This window comes from Colobus angolensis, unplaced genomic scaffold (assembly GCF_000951035.1).
Source record: "Colobus angolensis palliatus isolate OR3802 unplaced genomic scaffold, Cang.pa_1.0 Scaffold294, whole genome shotgun sequence".
Classification (NCBI taxonomy): Eukaryota; Metazoa; Chordata; class Mammalia; order Primates; family Cercopithecidae; genus Colobus; species Colobus angolensis.
The window spans coordinates 1,029,433-1,046,446 of record NW_012116199.1 but is presented as its reverse complement, the minus strand read 5'-3'; the positions used below and the strand labels follow the sequence as shown (position 1 = coordinate 1,046,446).

The window sequence follows — 17,014 nt, the reverse complement described above, 5'->3', positions numbered from 1 at the left end:
TACTAAACACCACTCAACTGATCACTTGAAAGTGGTCAATTTTATGTGACACAAATTTCATCTCAATAAATTATTCAAAAACATGGCTGGGCATGGTGGCTCACGCCTGTAATCCCAATACTTTGGGAGGCTGAGGCGGGTGGATCACCTGAGGTCAGGAGTTTGAGACCAACCTGGCCAACATGGTGAAACCTCGTCTCTACTAAACATACAAAAATTAGCCAGGCATGGTGACGGGTGCCTGTAATCCCAGCTACTCGGGAGGCTGAGGCAGGAGAATCACTTGAACCTGGAAGGTGGAGGTTGCAGTTAGCTGAGATCACGCCACTGCACTCCAGCCTGGGCAACAGAGTGAGACTCCATCTCAAAATAAATAAATAAATACAAAAAATATGTAAACCTCAAAACTAAACTAAATGAAACATAAAAAAAGCCAGGGGCCAGGCGCATTGCCTCACACCTCTAATCCCAGCACTTTGGGAGGCTGTGGTGGGTGGATCTCTGGAGGTCAGGAGTTCGAGACTGGCCTGGCCAACATGGTGAAACCCCATCGCTACTAAAAATACAAAAAACTTAGCCAGGCGTGGTGGTGGGTGCCTGTAATCCCAGCTACTTGGGAGGCTGAGGCAGGAGAATCACTTGAACCTGGGAGGTGGAGGTTGCAGTGAGCCAAGATAGCTCCACTGCACTTCAGCCTGAGCGACGAGCAAAACTCTGTCTCAAAAAAATAAAAGAGAAGAAAAGGAAGGAAGGGAAGGGGAGGGAAGGAAAGAAAGAGAAAAAGAAAAAGAAAGAAAGGAGAGAAAAGAAAGAGAAAGACAAAGAAGGAAGGAAGGAAAGAAAAGAAAAAAGAAAGAAAAGGAAGGAAGGAAGAAGGAAGGAAGGAAAAGAAAGAGAAAGAGAAAGAAAGAGAGAGAAAGCAAGCGAGCAAGCAAGTAAAGCCAGGAATGAGCCCCGCAGAAGTCAGGCAGTGCTGCCTCTGGGAGGGAAGGAGTGCAGTGGGAAAGGGCCCCATACTAGAACATAGGGATCTGCTTTATCATTCTCTAAACTGTGTGCAGACATCTTACACACTTTTTAAAATACTTTATTTAGCAATAACATATCATAAAAGAATAAACAAAAGGAGGAGAGAGAAGCAGAATCTCATAGATTCGGATGCATGCGTGTCCCCATCTCCTTCTCCCATCACCGGGTCTACCCTGATTGTCTGGGAACCTGAGGGTTCCAGCAAGGATCTTGGGGCCTCTCAACAGCTCCCCTTCCTGCTTTGACCAACGTCACCTGGCCAGCTCACTCAGAAGAGCATAGCAGTTGGGAAGGTGTTGTGTTAAGGAGCTCCCCCCATTGCCTGAGTGCCTGGTCTGGTTTTCAGGGGCTAGGCAGGTGCAGCCAGTGTCCGCAGGAGACAGGCACAAAGGCTCAGGGCCAGCCTCCTGTGCCTGCCTGGTTCCCAAAGGTAGTACCCTCCCCTTTCCAGATACTGTCTGTCCTTTACCACCCATCCAGGTCCCTGCCCTCGAGCTTCCTCTAGCAGGGCTCCCATAGTCCAGGAAGTGCCTCCCAGAGTGCCCAGGCACTAGGCCTGTGAGGTGTGGGCATCTGGGTACCCAAGCCTCCTGGCCCTCAAGGACTGTGAAGTTTGCTGGGGCCACCAGGGTGGGGAAAGGGTGCACATCAGCAGGAGTGAGGGGAGGGCGGGTGGAACCCTAGGCATTCACCACAGCTCAGCGTGACGGTGGAGGCTGCAGCACGGGAATCAGACTGCCGGGCCCCTTGCTGCTCTGCTCTTTTACTGTGATAACATTTAATGAATGATCCATATTCATGAAAAGTAGCCAAAGAGCAATTTTACAAATAAAAGAGTTGGGGTCTTTTCTGAGTGTTTTCTGCTGACCTAGACAAGGTATGTGTGGTTGATTTGCTTGTCTGCCTGATCCAGGCCTGCCTTCCAGCGGCAGCAGGCAGCTGTCACCCACCCACCCAAGACCACATCCACCAAAGGCATTGGCAGCAATCGCCACCCTTCGGGCCATGGAACTGAGCATTTAGGAACCATGGAGCGTCTCCAGTGCAACTCTTTGCTTTTATCTCTAAGGGAACAAGGTCCAAACCCCGAGGCAGACGGGTGGCCGGCTTGGCTAAGAACTGGCTTGCCTCTCAGAGCAAAGGGTGCATACCTGTCTTTGACCCAGCACTTCCACTTGTACAGAGCTATCATCTGGAAATACTTTTGCATGTAAATAGGCAATGTATGGATGTTTGTTGCAGTGTATTTTAAGTGAAAAATTGGAAACCTCCACTTTTGTGTGAGTCTACCTTGGGGACTGATTAAAACAATTAACGATATACCAAATCATGGACTATGCAACCAGGAAGAAGACTAACATAGAACTCTAAAGTATAAACATCTCCATTATGAATTGAAAAAAAATTGTATAGTAAAATCTTTCCGGCGTGATCCAGCTCCACAAGAACAAACTTACCGATATTCGAGAGCGGAGCTGTCCTGCATGGTAGACCCTGGCTACCTGTGCACCTGAGATGTGGCCAGGGTGAATGGAGACACGCTGAGTGTGAGATGGCACACTAGTGTTCACTGTGACATGAGAGCTGTAAATGAGGTGTGTAGCAGGATTTCAGAGACTTAGAACAACAAAGAAAGACATAAAATACCTCATTAGTATGTGTTTGGTATTGACTACATGTTGAAACAATCATATTTTAGATACATCGTGTTAAATGAATTATAGAATTAAAGTTAATTTCACTTATTTGTTTTTACTTTTTCTTTCTAAGTGGCTACTACACAGTTTGAAATTATATCTGTGGCATATGTGCTATTTCTATTAGGCAGCAGAGGTCTAGAATAATACACATTAGGCCACGCGTGGTGGCTCACGCCTGTAATCCCAGCATTTTGGGAGGCTGAGGTGGGTGGATCACCTGAGGTCGGGAGTTTGAGACCAGCCTGTTCAACATAGTGAAGCCTCATCTATACTAAAAGTACAAAGTTAGCTGGGCATGGTTGCAGGCGCCTGTAATCCCAGCTACTTGCAGGAGAATCGCTTGAATCCAGGAGGCGGAGGTTGCAGTGCGCCGAGATCATGCCATTGCACTCCAGCCTGAGCAACAGAGTGAGACTCCGTCACGAAAAAAAAAAAGAAGAATACACATCAAACACTAAGCATGGTCGGCAGCATGGGAGATCAGGAGGAGTGTGTAAACAGGACTTCACTTGGCTCTTCTGTGGGGTTTTACAACTTTATGTATTCATGTAGTATGCTTTTTAATGATTAACAAACAAAAAAGGGCACTGTGGCCATGATTCCTGAGCAGCAAGCTTTCCACCTCACCATGCCTGCACAATTTGCCCACTCCTGTGCCCTGTCTCCAGGAGAGCCAGGGCCACCTGCCAAGAGCGTTACCCCTACCTTAAGGCATTTCAGGCATTCCCCAGCCTGGGGGAGCAGACACAGGATAGGTAAGTTGTGATGAGGGAGGAGGGTACCTGCGCTTGCCACTTTCACGGTGTGGGCAGACGGGGCCAGGGGTTGGGGGAGCGGGAGCCAGAAGCCATGAGGGAGGGGACAAGGTGCACAGCAACAAGAGGGTCTCAGCAGCGGGGGAGGGGAGTACCGTGGCCTGATGTTAACTTGTTTTCTTAAAGTCAGCTCTAGCATTGTAACTGCATTTTTCCCCACTTAGCAATTGAAGATACAGTTTCTGAAAAGCAGTGAGATAGATACTGATGGGTGCTTTCTACAAGAGGCTGGGAAAATTGCTCCTGGCATGATGGGCATCTGGGGTAACAGACCAATCTGTTTCCTGGACTCTGCCTGCTCCCAATGGATGCTGTAATTCCTTCACCCATGGCTGAGTCTAACCTCAGAGCTTGCAAAAGAGGAGAATGGCAGATACCTCTGCATATCACCGAGGGCAACATGTCTCTTGCTACTGTCTACTTAATGGAGGTCTTAAGACATTGAATCCCCTTAATCTCTAGGCCATGGAAGGCTTGCGGGTATTGGGTCCTCTTATTCCAACCTGGCTGAAGTCTTCCATTTTCCCAGGTACTGCATTTACACACACACACAGACACACACACACGTAAATTATAGGACGTCTTCCAAACATTTTCACCCAAAGCCAAAGCCAATTTTCTAAAAACATCTACTGCCCCCAGTAAGAGGATTTTAGGTTGATAGAAAATCTGTTTTGTTTTCACTTAGTTCAGAATGAAGATGACTCGCATCTTAAAATGCCTGAGTGTCATTTCACTTCTCGTGCTTGTCAACTTTACAGAGCAAATAAATGAGGCTGCACAGAGCCAAACCAAACACAACTCCAAACTTCTCCCAGAAAATCATAAAACAAATAGACAGTTACAGCAAACACCTTCAATAAGAGTTGATATTTCCAATTACATTTTCTGGGGTCTAAAAAAATACACTGCAGAGAATAGCCAATTTATGTTATAAATATAATTGCAAATGCCGTGAATTAAAACTGCTGCTGGATAGTTCAAAACAATGGCGTTTTGAGAACATGACCAAAGGCAGTCTTTCCCAAAATCAAACCCATATTCATCAAGTGCACTCATAGAGAGGCAGGGCTCCGTTCTTAATTCCTCCCTAAATATCTGATTCAGACAGAGAAAATGTGTCTCATCTTCCTTCTCCATTTTCAGTTCCTATCCCTTGTTAACCCAAACACAATTTCTGCAAATTTTTCCTTCCTTCCTTCCCTCCCTCCCTCCCTTCCTTCCTTTTTTAATGGAGTCTCACTCTGTCACCCAGGCTGGAGTGCAGTGGCACAATCTCAGCTCACTGCAAACTCCACCTCCTGGGTTCAAGTGATTCTCCTGCCTCAGTCCCCCGAGTAGTTGGGACTACAGATGTGTGCTACCACGCCCAGCTAATTTTTGTATTTTTAGTAGAGTCAGGGTTTCACCATGTTGACCAGGATGGTCTCTATCTCTTGACCTGTGATCCGCCCACCTCAGTCTCCCGAAGTGCTGGAATTACAGGTGTGAGCCACTGCCCCCGGCCCTGCAAATATTTTCATTCCTCCTTACCTCCCCCACTGCTTCTGCTAATTTTTGCTAAAGTTTTAAAAAACATTCACATTGTATACATGCACCAAAATATCACATGTACCCCCAAAATATGCACAACTATGATGTATCAATAAAAAGTACAAAAGATATATTTTCTGGGAAAAAAAGGAAAATGAATTTGTGATAGAAAATGAATAAAGAAAAAGAAAAATGTAGAAATGTACAAAGGAATAAACAAACACCACCCATAAGGCCTCCATCCTAAAATGACTGATATTTCCGTGTATTTCTAGGCTTTTTCTGTGAATAGATTAGATAGGTGCATGTGTGTGTAATGAAAAACAATAATTCTGCACGGTTATTATGCCTTTTTCTCTGTCATTTTAAAAGTGACTGCGTGATGTTTCATCCTATGGACAGACCATGATTTGTGTGTCCAGCCCTCTGCTTCTGGGCGTTTGGGTTGTTCGCTGTGCTTCCCGGTGGCACACGATGCTGTGTCTATGTTGGCATCCCTTCAGGATTCTCTCCTCAGGATGGGTTCCTAGGTGTGGACTTGCAGGGCTTTGCTGCATGTGGTTGAACTGCCTTCCAGAAACCAGTTTGCACTCCTCCCAGCAGTGAGAGGGAGCAGTACTCTCCCCTCCTGATGCTGTTCTGTGTAGCCAATCTCTTCCCCAAGGCTCTCACAGGTAAAATATCAGCTGATAAGGCTTACAAGTGTGAACACTATTTCTCCTAGAACTTCTGCATTTTCTAGGGTTCTAAGGAAGATGCACCTTTTTCCCGAAGCAAAGTAAGATGCTAAGAAATGACAGGCAAGAAGTGGAGGCCTGGAGCCCGGGCTTCTGAGCAGATCCCTGGCACCTGGATTTAGAAGCTGGCGCCGAGGGAAGCGCAGAGGGTTTCAGCCTCTTTGTGAGCAGCTGACAGAGTGCTTGTCCCCTCTGAATCAACCTGGTGGGTCCCTTCTGCTGAGAGAGCCTCTTGGAACCCAGGCTGAACACAGGTTCACCAGCTGTTCCATAGGGTCCTGTCCAGCCAGCCTCAAGAGGAGGGGAGCAACAGGCCCCAGGAAGCACATCGAACTTGCCCACACCTGACCTTACTTGTACCTGAGCCTACCTGCCCCTGAGGTTACCAGCACCTGAGCTTACCTGAGTCTGTGGTTATCTGCACCTGAGTTTGTCCACGCTTGGGTTTACCCACACCTGAGCTTACCCACACCTGAAGATACCTGCGCCTGACCTCCCTTCACCTGCGCTTACCCGCATCTGAGCTTACCTGCCACAGCAGTGGAATGGAGAGGGCACGGCTCGGGTTCTTCCAGCCTCCTCCTTGGCCAGGGCAGGGAGCTGGGTGAGGAGGCCCCAGCCTTTAAGAGGAGCAGTCCCCATGAGGAGCATGTGAGCACTTGGGTCTGGGCCCTCATGATCCCTGTGAAGCGATGGCCCCATGACCTGGCTTCCAGGCCAGAAAAGGAAGCCAGGGCCCCAAGCTTCCAGGCTGTTCCATGTGGAATCCACAAAGGCAGCCTTAGGATGTGAGAGAGGTAGGGGAGCTAGAGCTTTTCCTTTGAAGTGGCCCCGCCATGTCCCCCTCCCACCCAGCCAGCCCTTCCCTGGCTGGAAATGTCAGCAGGGTTTGCGTAATCGAGATAATTGGACATAATTGTTCTTTCAGAATCCCCTCATCAGCGGGTAGTGCTCACTCCCCTGGGAGCCTGGAGAAGGCGGCACATGGCATTAATTACTGCTAATCCTTCTTCATCTAAGTTGGGCCTGAGGTCAGGGTGAACCCAGCTGCAAATGCAGTGTGAGCCCCACATGACTCTCAGCCCCTTCTGAGTGCTTTTAATCCCTGCTCTCCCCACTTCACCAGGAGCTTGCCTGCCCGGCATCCAGTCACCTGAAAGCCACCGTGGTGGGAGCTCTGTTGGATGTGCTGTAGCAGTATGCATGGTTATTCCAGCTGTCCACGAGCTTTCTCAGCCAGGAGGAAAGAAAAAACCCAAACCCTGAACTATCCCTCTTTGCAGAGAGACTGGGTCTTCCCCAGCATCTGAGGCTCTTGGGCATTGGCCACCTCCCCCTTCTCACAGAAGAGCAGACAGGTTGGACGGAAGGGAAATTAGGGCTGTTCCCATTTTACAGAAGAGGACTCTGAGCCACGGGAGAGGGTGGCTCGCCCAGAGAGCAGGTGGGGTGGAGCGGGAGTGCCCAGGTTGTCATGTTCCACCCATATGTAGAGTCCTGAAGCTGGAGGCTGGGCTCACTCCCCAACCCCATGCCTGGCAGACAGCCTGAGGCTCAGGGAGTCTCTGAACTTCTGATGGAAGCACATGTGCCAGGCCATTTTCTTGGTCTTTGCTTTCATTACTTTCACTCGGGGTCTGTCCCCACAGAGTGGTCGGCAGAGGGTCGGGTGAGGGGCTCCCACGTGCTTTGCTGGAGAGGGCACAGCGCCTGCAGCAGCAGCCCTGGCCTGGCTCCCGGGTCTTCTTTCTTGAACTGGTGTTGGCTCCTTAGGCCTGAGAGAGTCACGGCTTCATCGGGAGCCCTTCCGGGGGCTGAGGGAGGGTACTACGTGGCCGGAATTCTGAAGGCACAGTCAGGGCAATCTGGGGCATCTGAAATCAGTCTAGGAGCTGTGGGGAAAGGCCACATGGGGAACTGAGCTGATGGCCGGCACTGCCACAGCTGGGAGGTGTGGAGGCTCTGTGGTCAGTGCCAATGACCAGCCCCAACCTGGCCGGCTGCCACTCAGTGGCTCTCCAGGCAGTGGGCCCTTCACTAGACAAATAGGTTCTTTTTCAGGTTCAGATAAGATGGCAACAATGGGAGCCCCAACCTTCCCCAAGAGAATACTCCTCCTCCCCAGGGTCCATGCAGTGCGGCCTGCAACTGGGAGCTGAGATGTCCCACACAGTGGCCACAAGGCACATGTGGCTACGGAGCGCTGGAAACAGCCAGCCGGAATTGAGATGTGCTCTGAATGTAAAATATACACAGGATTGCCAAGACTTGTGATAATAATTGATTGTACGTTGAAATATTTATAACATATTGGGTTGAATAGAATGTTATTAATTTTTTTCACCTGCTTATATTTATGTTTCAAAAATGACTACTAGAAAATTAAAAATTGGCCCAGCTCACATCTGAAATTCCAGCACTTTGGGAGGCTGAGGTGGGTGAATTACCTGAGGTCAGGAGTTCGAGGCCAGCTTGGCCAACATGGGGAAACTTCGTCTCTACTAAAAATATAAAAATTAACAGGGAGTAGTGATGGGTGCCTGTAATCCCAGCTACTGGGGAGACTGAGGCAGGAGAATCACTTGAACCCGGGAGGCGGAGTTTGCAGTGAGCCGAGATAACGCCACTGCACTCCAGCCTGGGCGACAGAGTAAGACTCTGTCAAAAAAAAAAAAAAAAAAGGAAAGAAAGAAAGAAAAGAAAATTTTAAATTGCCTCTACTCTGTGGCTCACAGCTGTGGCTCACCTTGTATTTCTGTTGGGCGGTGTTGAACTTCTGCTGTGGGGGAAGGGGTTTCTCACCAGACTGCCTACTCTCCGGAGGCATCCTCCCCCATGAAGTCACTTGGATGACCTGGTGCATGGACACCGTGTGTGAGGACTGTGGAGAGATGCTGTAAGGTCTGAGAATTATTATGTGTCTGTGGAGCTGTCTGAGGAAACAAGAACACCACCGCAAAGGGTGGATCCTGACCACTCACTCCTCACCCAGCTGTGGGGGCGGGGTCCTTCTCATCATGGGTGAGGAATGAGGACACATTCCTCAGAGGGAATGAGGCCAGCTGGCGGTCACAGTTGGTGAGAGTGTGGGGACAGTGACCTGTGTGCTCACCTGTGTGGGGCCCTGAGGAGGTCGTGGAAAGTCCCCAGGCTGGCAGGGGACACCCCAGGTGGAGGCCCAAGGGTCCTGGTTAGACTCTGAGATGAGACAGCAATATTGTTTCTCATGTTCCTTCGTTCCCTGCATTTCCTGACCAATAGCTACGTCTCGAAACCTGTTCAGATTCAAGGCGAACTTTTGCGACAAGACTCTTTGGTGATGGTGTGTCCTGTGAGGAGCCATCTCTTTTGCAATGCTGGTGGACTTTGATGATGACTGTCTAGGGCCATGATATCCCTAGGACTTGCAAAATGGTGATTTTTTTTTCTTTTTCTTTTTTTTTTTTGAGACAGAGTCTTGCTCTGTTGCCCAGGCTGGAGTGCAGTGGCTCGATCTTGGCTCACTGCACGCTCTGCCTTCCGGGTTCACACCATTCTCCTGCCTCAGCCTCCCAAGTAGCTGGGACTCCAGGTGCCCACCACCACCCTCGGCTAGTTTTTTGTATTTTTTAGTAGAGATGGGGTTTCACCGTGTTAGCCAGGATGGTCTTGATCTCCTGACCTTGTGATCCGCCCGCCTCAGCCTCCCAAAGTGCTGGGATTACAGGTGCAAGCCACTGTGCCCGGCCACAAAATGGTGATCTTCTAATTAGGTCGACTGTTCTTTATTTGTTAGCTGGAATTCATCTATAAAGAGAAACTTTCCCTGGGCAGATTTGGTCACCCTGAGGCACAGCTTGCAGAGGAAAGGCAGGAAAAAGGTTTCCCTCTCCAGAGGAATTGGTTGGTTCCCTGGCCTCATTCCAATGTGATTAATGCATTCCTTTTCTTCAGAGTGTCAGTATGAATTCATGGATTTGAACATATTTGATGCATTTAAATCTACAGCAGTTATTTTTCTTACTATTGTTCGCATGGTCCCAGTTTCACAAAGGCTCCTGAATCCTTCTGACACCACCCCAGGAGTCTCTGAGAGCTTCTTTGCTATCTGGAATGCAAAGATGTTTTGGGATTGTCTTGTACATTTCTTGCCCCAGATCTGGACTCAGGCACTTCTCCAAGGAGCCCTGGTTCCTCTGAGTGAGAAACAGTAATCAGAAACTAGGATCTGCTTCTGAACTGAATTGTTTCTGAGCCTTTTCAGCAGGCGGAACTACGAAGCTGTGTGTGTGTGTATGTGTGTGTATGTGTGCGTGCGCACGCATCTGTAAAAAAAATGCATCATGAATGTATGCTGATAATTTTCAATTCAAATTTAGAAACAGGGATTTTACTTAACTTCCTTGATTTTATGTTTGTGTCTCTTTCTGCTTGTGCTAAAAGCCTTATTCCTAATAACATTAAAAGCTTTCTCTTTTGCTTTATCCTGAATATAGTTTCAAGTAACATACCCATATTGCTAACAGTACTGGAAGCAGCTTAAAACATTGTTTTGCTATTCTTTTTCACCTTGCATATGTCCTGTTAGGTTTTCTCAAGAACTTAAAGTTATTATTCTCTGTCTGGTTATTCTACACACTTGATACATAGCAAGTTTGGGGAACGCAGTACCCGAGAACTGTGGGGAGACGCTGGCATGTCTGAGAATTACTATGCGTCCAGTGAGCTGTCTGAGCAAACAATAGCACTAACGCTAAAGGCAGATTTCCAGTAAGATTCACTCATTGAATTTTCCATTGGATTTCCATGCATTGTTTTAGGAACTGGTTTTTAAATATAAGTCTGTTTTATAATTAAGTGAAACATTTGCATTTTGGCAAAGTCCAATCTGCAAACAAGATTCTTTCAGAGTAGTCTGGCTATGGCATCTGTCTTTCTCCCTCGTTCTTCTTTCCCCACAAGTAAACTTTTTTTTTTTGAGATGGAGTTTCGCTATTGTTGCCCAGGCTGGAGTGCAGGGGTGCGATGTCAGCTCACTGCAACTTCTGTCTCCTGGGTTCAAGTGATTCTCCTGCCTTAGTCTTCCAAGTAACTGGGACTACAGGCACGTGCCACCATGCCTGACTAATTTTGTATTTTTAGTAGACACAGAGTTTTACCATGTTGGTCAGGCTGGTCTCAAACTCCTGACCTCAGGTGATCTGCCTGCCTCAGCCTCCCAAAGTGCTGGGATTACAGGTGTGAGCCACCATGCCTGGCCGCCACAAGTAAACTTAAAAAAAAAAAAATTATTATTTTATCCTTTCACTTTCTAAGTATAAATATATACGTATTGTTTCTCTCTGCCTCTTCCTCACATACATGGTAGAGGACTTTACACACTTTGCTTTGCTTTTGGCACTTCACTTCTCCAGTTTTCTTGGAAATGACATGGCCGCCCCTCATTTCTTTTGACAGCTGTGTGGCCCTAATCCCTGAGTGGATGCATGAGAGCTGATTCAACCAGACCCGTGTCGATGGGCACTTGGGTGGCTCTTGGTCTCTACAAATAGCACAGCAACAAAAAGTCTTGCCACATATCCTTTTGCATTTGTCTGTAATCTTTAGGTTAGATTCCGAGAAGTGAGATTGCTGGGATTAAGGGTATAAATATGAAATTTGCTAATATTGCAAAACTTCCCTTCACAGATTATAGCATTTTGCATTTCCAGTGAGATTTTATGAGTCCTTGTTTTCCCATAGCCTCACCAACATAATAAGTTGTTAAACATTTAGAATTTTGCCAATCTTAATAGGAAATGGTTTGTCAATATAGTTTTGGCCTATAGTTGTCTTCATTTTTTGGATGCTGTTGTCTGGTTTTGGTATCTGGGTAAAACTGGCCTCATAGAATGAGTTGGGAAAAGACTCCCCGCCTCCTCTATTTTCTGTAAGAGTTTGTGAAAGATTGGTCTTCATTATTCTTTACAAGTTTGGTAGAATTTACCAGTGAAGCCTTCTGGGACTGTGGTTTTCTTTATGGGAAGTTTAAAAATTAATACTCCAATGTCTTTACTTTTTATAGGTCTGTTCAGATTTTTCTGTTTCTCTTTGAGTCAGTTTCAGTAATTTGTCTTTTCAGGAATGTGTCCATTTCATCCAGGTTTTAAAATCTGTTGGCATCCAGTTATTCATGGTATTCCCTTATGATCCTTTTTATTAATGTGTCTAGAAAGTCATTAGTGATGCCTCTTTTTCATTCCTGATTTTAGCAATTCGAGTCTTCCCTGTTGTTTAGATGGACAGTCTAGCTAAAGGTTTTTCAATTTTGTTGACCTTTTCAGGGAATCAACTTTTGGTTTCATTGATTTCTTCTATTGTTTTTCTATTCTTTATTTTATTTTTTCCATGTTAGTCTTGTTTTCTTCCTTCTGCTTGATTTGGGTTTAGTTTGCTTGTCTTTTTCTGTTTTCTAGAGTTGAAGTTTAGGTTATTTATTTGAGATCTTTCATTCTTAATATGGGTGTTTACAGCTATAAATTTCCCTCTGAGCACTATTTTAGCTGCATCCAATATACTTTTTCATATTTGTTCATCTTAAAATATTTTATAATTTTTCTTGTGACTTTTTTAGCCCACTGGTTACTTAGGAGTATGTACTTTAATATCCACTTTTGAATTTCTCAATTTTTTTCTTTTCTTTTTTCTTTTTTTTTTTTTTTGAGACAGAGTCTTGCTCTGTTGCCCACGCTGGAGTGCAGTGGCATGATCTCAGCTCGTTGCAAGCTCTGCCTCCTGGGTTCACGTGATTCTCCTGCCTCAGCCTCCCGAGTAGCTGGGACTACAGGCGCCCGCCACCTCGCCCGGCTAGTTTTTTTTTATTTTTTAGTAGAGACGGGGTTTCCCCATGTTGGCCAGGCTGGTCTCGAACTCCTGACCTCAGGTGATCCGCCCACTTTGGCCTCCCAAAGTGTTGGGTTTACAGGCGTGAGCCACCAGGCCTGTTCAACTTTTTTTCTATTATTGATTTCTAATTTAATTCCACTGTGGCTGGAGAACATACTTTGCGTGACTTTAAAAATCCTTTTATACTTATTAAAGCTTGTTTTTTGGCTTAACATATGGTCTGTCCTAGAGAATGGCCCATGTGCACATGATAAGAATGTGTATTTTGTGTATTTTGTTGTTGGGTGTAGTATACTCTTAGACATCTGTTAGGTCAATGTAGTTTTAATTTGCATTTATTTTACTATAAGTAAGGTTGGCATCTTTTCATGTGTAAGGGCCATCTGTATTTCTGTTTCTGTGAACTTTCCACATCTCTTGCTCATTTTTCTGTAGGGTCTTTTTCTTTATTTTATGTTATTTGAGATGGAATTTTGCTCTTGTTGCCCAGGCTGGAGTGCAATGGCACGATCTCAGCTCACTGCAACCTCCACGTTCCGGGTTCAAGCGATTCTCCAGCCTCAGCCTCCCTAGTAACGGGGATTACAGGCATGTGCCACCATGCTCAGCTAATTTTGTATATTTTAGTAGAGACAAGGTTTCTCCATGTTGGTCTGGCTGGCCTTGAACTGCCGACCTCAGGTGATCCATCCGCCTTGGCCTCCCAAAGTTCTGGGATTACAGGCATGAACCACCGTGCCCAGCCTTTCTTCTTTATTTTTAAAGCTTGTTCCTACATACCAAATATGGTGAAATTTTGACTTTAATAAAGTGGCAAATATTTTTTCCAGCTTGTCACCTGTCTTTTGACTTTACCTACTTGCCCTGGCTTCTTGCTTCCTCGATATCCACAGTCTTATTTAATTCAATGTATCATTGAGATCACCTCTCCCATGCTCCAGACACTGCTGGCGCAGTGTGGAGATATGGGAGTGACTCAGAAACGACTTTTAAGGGTTTGCAGGCTAGTGGGGGAGCCAGTGCTCATATAAACACATTTGAAATACAAGGCAGACTCTAGGAAGCATTGCAATCAGCTTCGACAAGCAAGAGGAAAGCATAAAGGGAGAGGGAGCTTTCAAAAGAAAGAGGAGTAATGGGCCAGGTGAGGTGACTCACACCTGTAATCTCAGCTATTATGGAGGCTGAAGCAGGAGGATCACTTGAACCTGGGAAGCAGAGGTTGCAGTGACCTGAGATTGCACCACTGCACTCCAGCTTGGGCAACTGAGTGAGACTCTGTCTCAAAAAAAAAAAAAAAAAAAAAAGAAAAGAGAGAGAGAAAAGAAAAAAAAGAAAGAGGAGGCCAGGTGTGGTGGCTCATGCCTGTAACCCCAGTAATTTGGGAGGCCAAGGCAGGTGGATCACCTGAGGTCTGGAGTTCGAGATCAGCCTGGCCCACGTGACGAAACCTCATCTCTACTAAAAATACAAAATATTAGCTGGGCGTGTTGGTGGGTGACTGTAATCCCAGCTATTATGGAGGTTGAGGCAGGAGAATCGCTTGAACCTGGGAGGCAAAGGTTGCAGTGACCTGAGATCATGCCACTGCACTCCAGCCTGGGCAACAGAGTGAGACCCTGTCTTAAAAGAAAAAAAAAAAAGAGGAGTAATGGAGTTTCAAACTGAGCATATAGTTTGGATGGGAGTCCTGGTAGCAGACTTGAGGAAAGGGGGCACTTTAGAGTTGGAGATGGCAGACAGTAGGGCATCAGGGCAAACATCCTGTGAGCTGGAGCTTGGTTCCCAGGCTGGAGATGGGTGATGGGCAGAGAAAGAGGACAATATATAATGCTGGGGACAGAGGGCAGATGTGGGGCAAGGTGGGAGTCCAAGGGCTCAGGCCACCATTGGCCAAGCAAAAGTTTTGTGAATCCTGATCTGAAAGCCCTGATCCAAAAACCTTCCCTTTTGAAGTCTTATTTGAAGTAAGACTTATATTGGTTCAAAAAATTATATTGCTCCTGGCATTGGCTGCAGAGATGGGCTTCCACCTTGCATACTGTTGAATTCTTTACATGTATTTAAAATAAGTTAGTACTACTACTATTACTGACTTATTGCTACTGATTCTCAGTTGGCAGAATCTCTGAAATAAATAAAAGTGGTAGGTTAAAAAAAATCTTTGTTTTGTAAACTAAATGTATATTTCATTGAAAAATGTCTCTGAATTAAGAAGGCTAGAGGGTAATTTAAAATCTTTTGGTGTTGTTGTAAAAGATAATTACAAAGTAAACAAATGGATAACTAGATTGGACAAAGACGTAGAGGTCTATCAATACTTTCGATTACCGTAAACTGCTTCCATCTCTCTACTGACTGACAAAAAAATAAAGTAGGTTTCCCCACTTGGAGGAAAATAAGATCGTTGGATATTTGGAACGTGGGTCTTGGAAACTCCTCTCTTTGTCTGGAAGGCAGAGGGTCTTCCCAGTGAGTCTTAAGATCCAAGTTGGCCAAAATAAGCTAGCCATTCTCTGTAAGCTGCCCAGCCTCATCAACAGGTGAACGTTGGCAGCGGCCTTTTCACACCACTCTTCTCCACCCCATGGCTCAGGGTTTAGGAAGTGAGAACACCTGAGGTCCCTCTGTTTCTCCTCATCCTCCATTGGAGGATAGAGGCTTGTGGGGACCGGCCATGGAGGTATCAGTGGGAGGATTGAAATTGGACAGTGACTTCCTGTCTGGTTGTAAGAACCTTCTTTTCATTTTTTTCTCTTGTCTTTTCTTTTTCTTTCTTTTTTTCTTCTCTTTCTTCTTTTCTTTCTTCTCTCTCTTTCTCTCTCTCCTCGCTCCCTCCCTCCTTTCCTTCCTTCCTTCCTTTTCTGCTCCTCAGTGGGTTGTGTTGCAGTGCTGGCAGATGATGTGTGCTAGAATAACAAACATACGGGTAAAAAAACCTGCCAAGCATTTAATTTTTTAATTTTTTTAATCTTCAGAATACTCTCTACAGTGAAAATAAAACCAGTGACTTTGTAGTGGAGATAATCCATTGTGTTAGAGCTTTGTAGCTGTAAACCCGGTGTGGCCATGGAGGTTGGTCCTGGATCCTGCAGCTGGAGCTTCTGGAAGTTCCAAGGAGAGAGCATTATCTGAGCTGGTTTTCCTTCTCATAAAACTTCTAACATCTCATTAATCTGCAACTACACTAACTGCATGTAAGAAGCTGCAGTGCCTCACTGTGCTGGCATCCCTGAGAGTCTCAGCGTAACGTTTTACCCTCTGCTGGGACCTAATGGAGGACTTTCAAATCCCAACACCGTAGCTAACGCTTCTGAAGTCTTCACTCTGGAGTGATGGCAAAACTCCCAAAATGTGGGTCCAATTATATGGAAGTTGATTCGACCTTTTCTTCCTTCAAGATGTCTGTGTTCCTGAAAAGAAATCTGGGCAGGAATAATGGCAAGAGATGATTTTGCCTCAATCTGACTTCAAGCTTCTTTTGTTGATAGCAGCAGACTGCATAAGAACAGGATCTTCGGGAGACAAAATGATGCTCCTGAGCCCCATGTAGGCAGCTGTGGCTCCTCACAGTCCACACGGAAAGCTGGTTCAGTGTTAGCAAGAGCTCAACGCATGGCACTCCTCTTCACCCAGGCGCCCAGGGCGTTATTTCTATCTCCTGTGTCCTCGTGCCCTGTTGGAATGGCGGAGCTCATAACAGTCATCAAGTTGATCTCCTGTTAGTGTCATGTTCTTTAAGTAATGCCTTATAGCTCCTAAAATCTGAATTTTACCCCATTTGGTTACAATAACCCATCAAGCAAAACAAAGCACCCCCCAAAAAATTTGGCTGTACCTAATAAATCGCAGTGAAACTTTTGTTCTGGGAATAGAGTATTGTTACCCGAATCTTTTGTTTAAGTAAGCAGAAAGACTTTGCATCTTAATCTTTTGAAAAAATCTTTGGAAAAGTTTGAAACACAGGCCAAAGCAAGGCTGCTAAGAGAAAGGTAGCGAGTGTGAGCACACAGAGCTTAGAAGGGTAGGACAAGCGCTGGAACGTGTGGCAACAGAAGAAGGGATGTGGCATTCTACTTTTTAAAGCTCATTCCTTCTTCCCGAGTTGATTCAGAAATTGAGTGGCTGGGAGCTGTGGCTGGTGCCTGTAATCCCGGCACTTTAGGAGGCCGAAGTGGGTGGATCCCCTGAGGTCGGGAGTTCGAGATCAGCCTGACCAACATGGAGAAACCCTATCTATACTAAAAATGCAAAATTAGCCGGGCATGGTGGCGCACGCCTGTAATCCCAGCTACTCGGGAGGCTGAGGCAGGAGAATCGCTTGAACCTGGGAGGC

At 46.1% G+C, this 17,014-nt stretch overlaps 1 protein-coding gene across 4 annotated transcripts in view; it reads right to left on the bottom strand.

The window, feature by feature from the left end:
* Positions 1 to 17,014, bottom strand: part of TRPM1 (transient receptor potential cation channel, subfamily M, member 1) — a 149,879-nt gene that overhangs the window by 97,506 nt on the left and 35,359 nt on the right. For 2 of the 4 annotated variants that reach the window (XR_001002574.1, XM_011949249.1), the window contains exon 1: positions 6,344 to 6,388. The exons of 1 other annotated variant lie outside the window; for it this stretch is intronic. The gene's annotated coding sequence lies outside the window, so the exon portion shown is untranslated. Of the gene's footprint in view, positions 1 to 6,343; positions 6,409 to 17,014 lie in introns of those variants that run through there. One more of the 4 variants, XM_011949248.1, reaches the window with a different exon arrangement.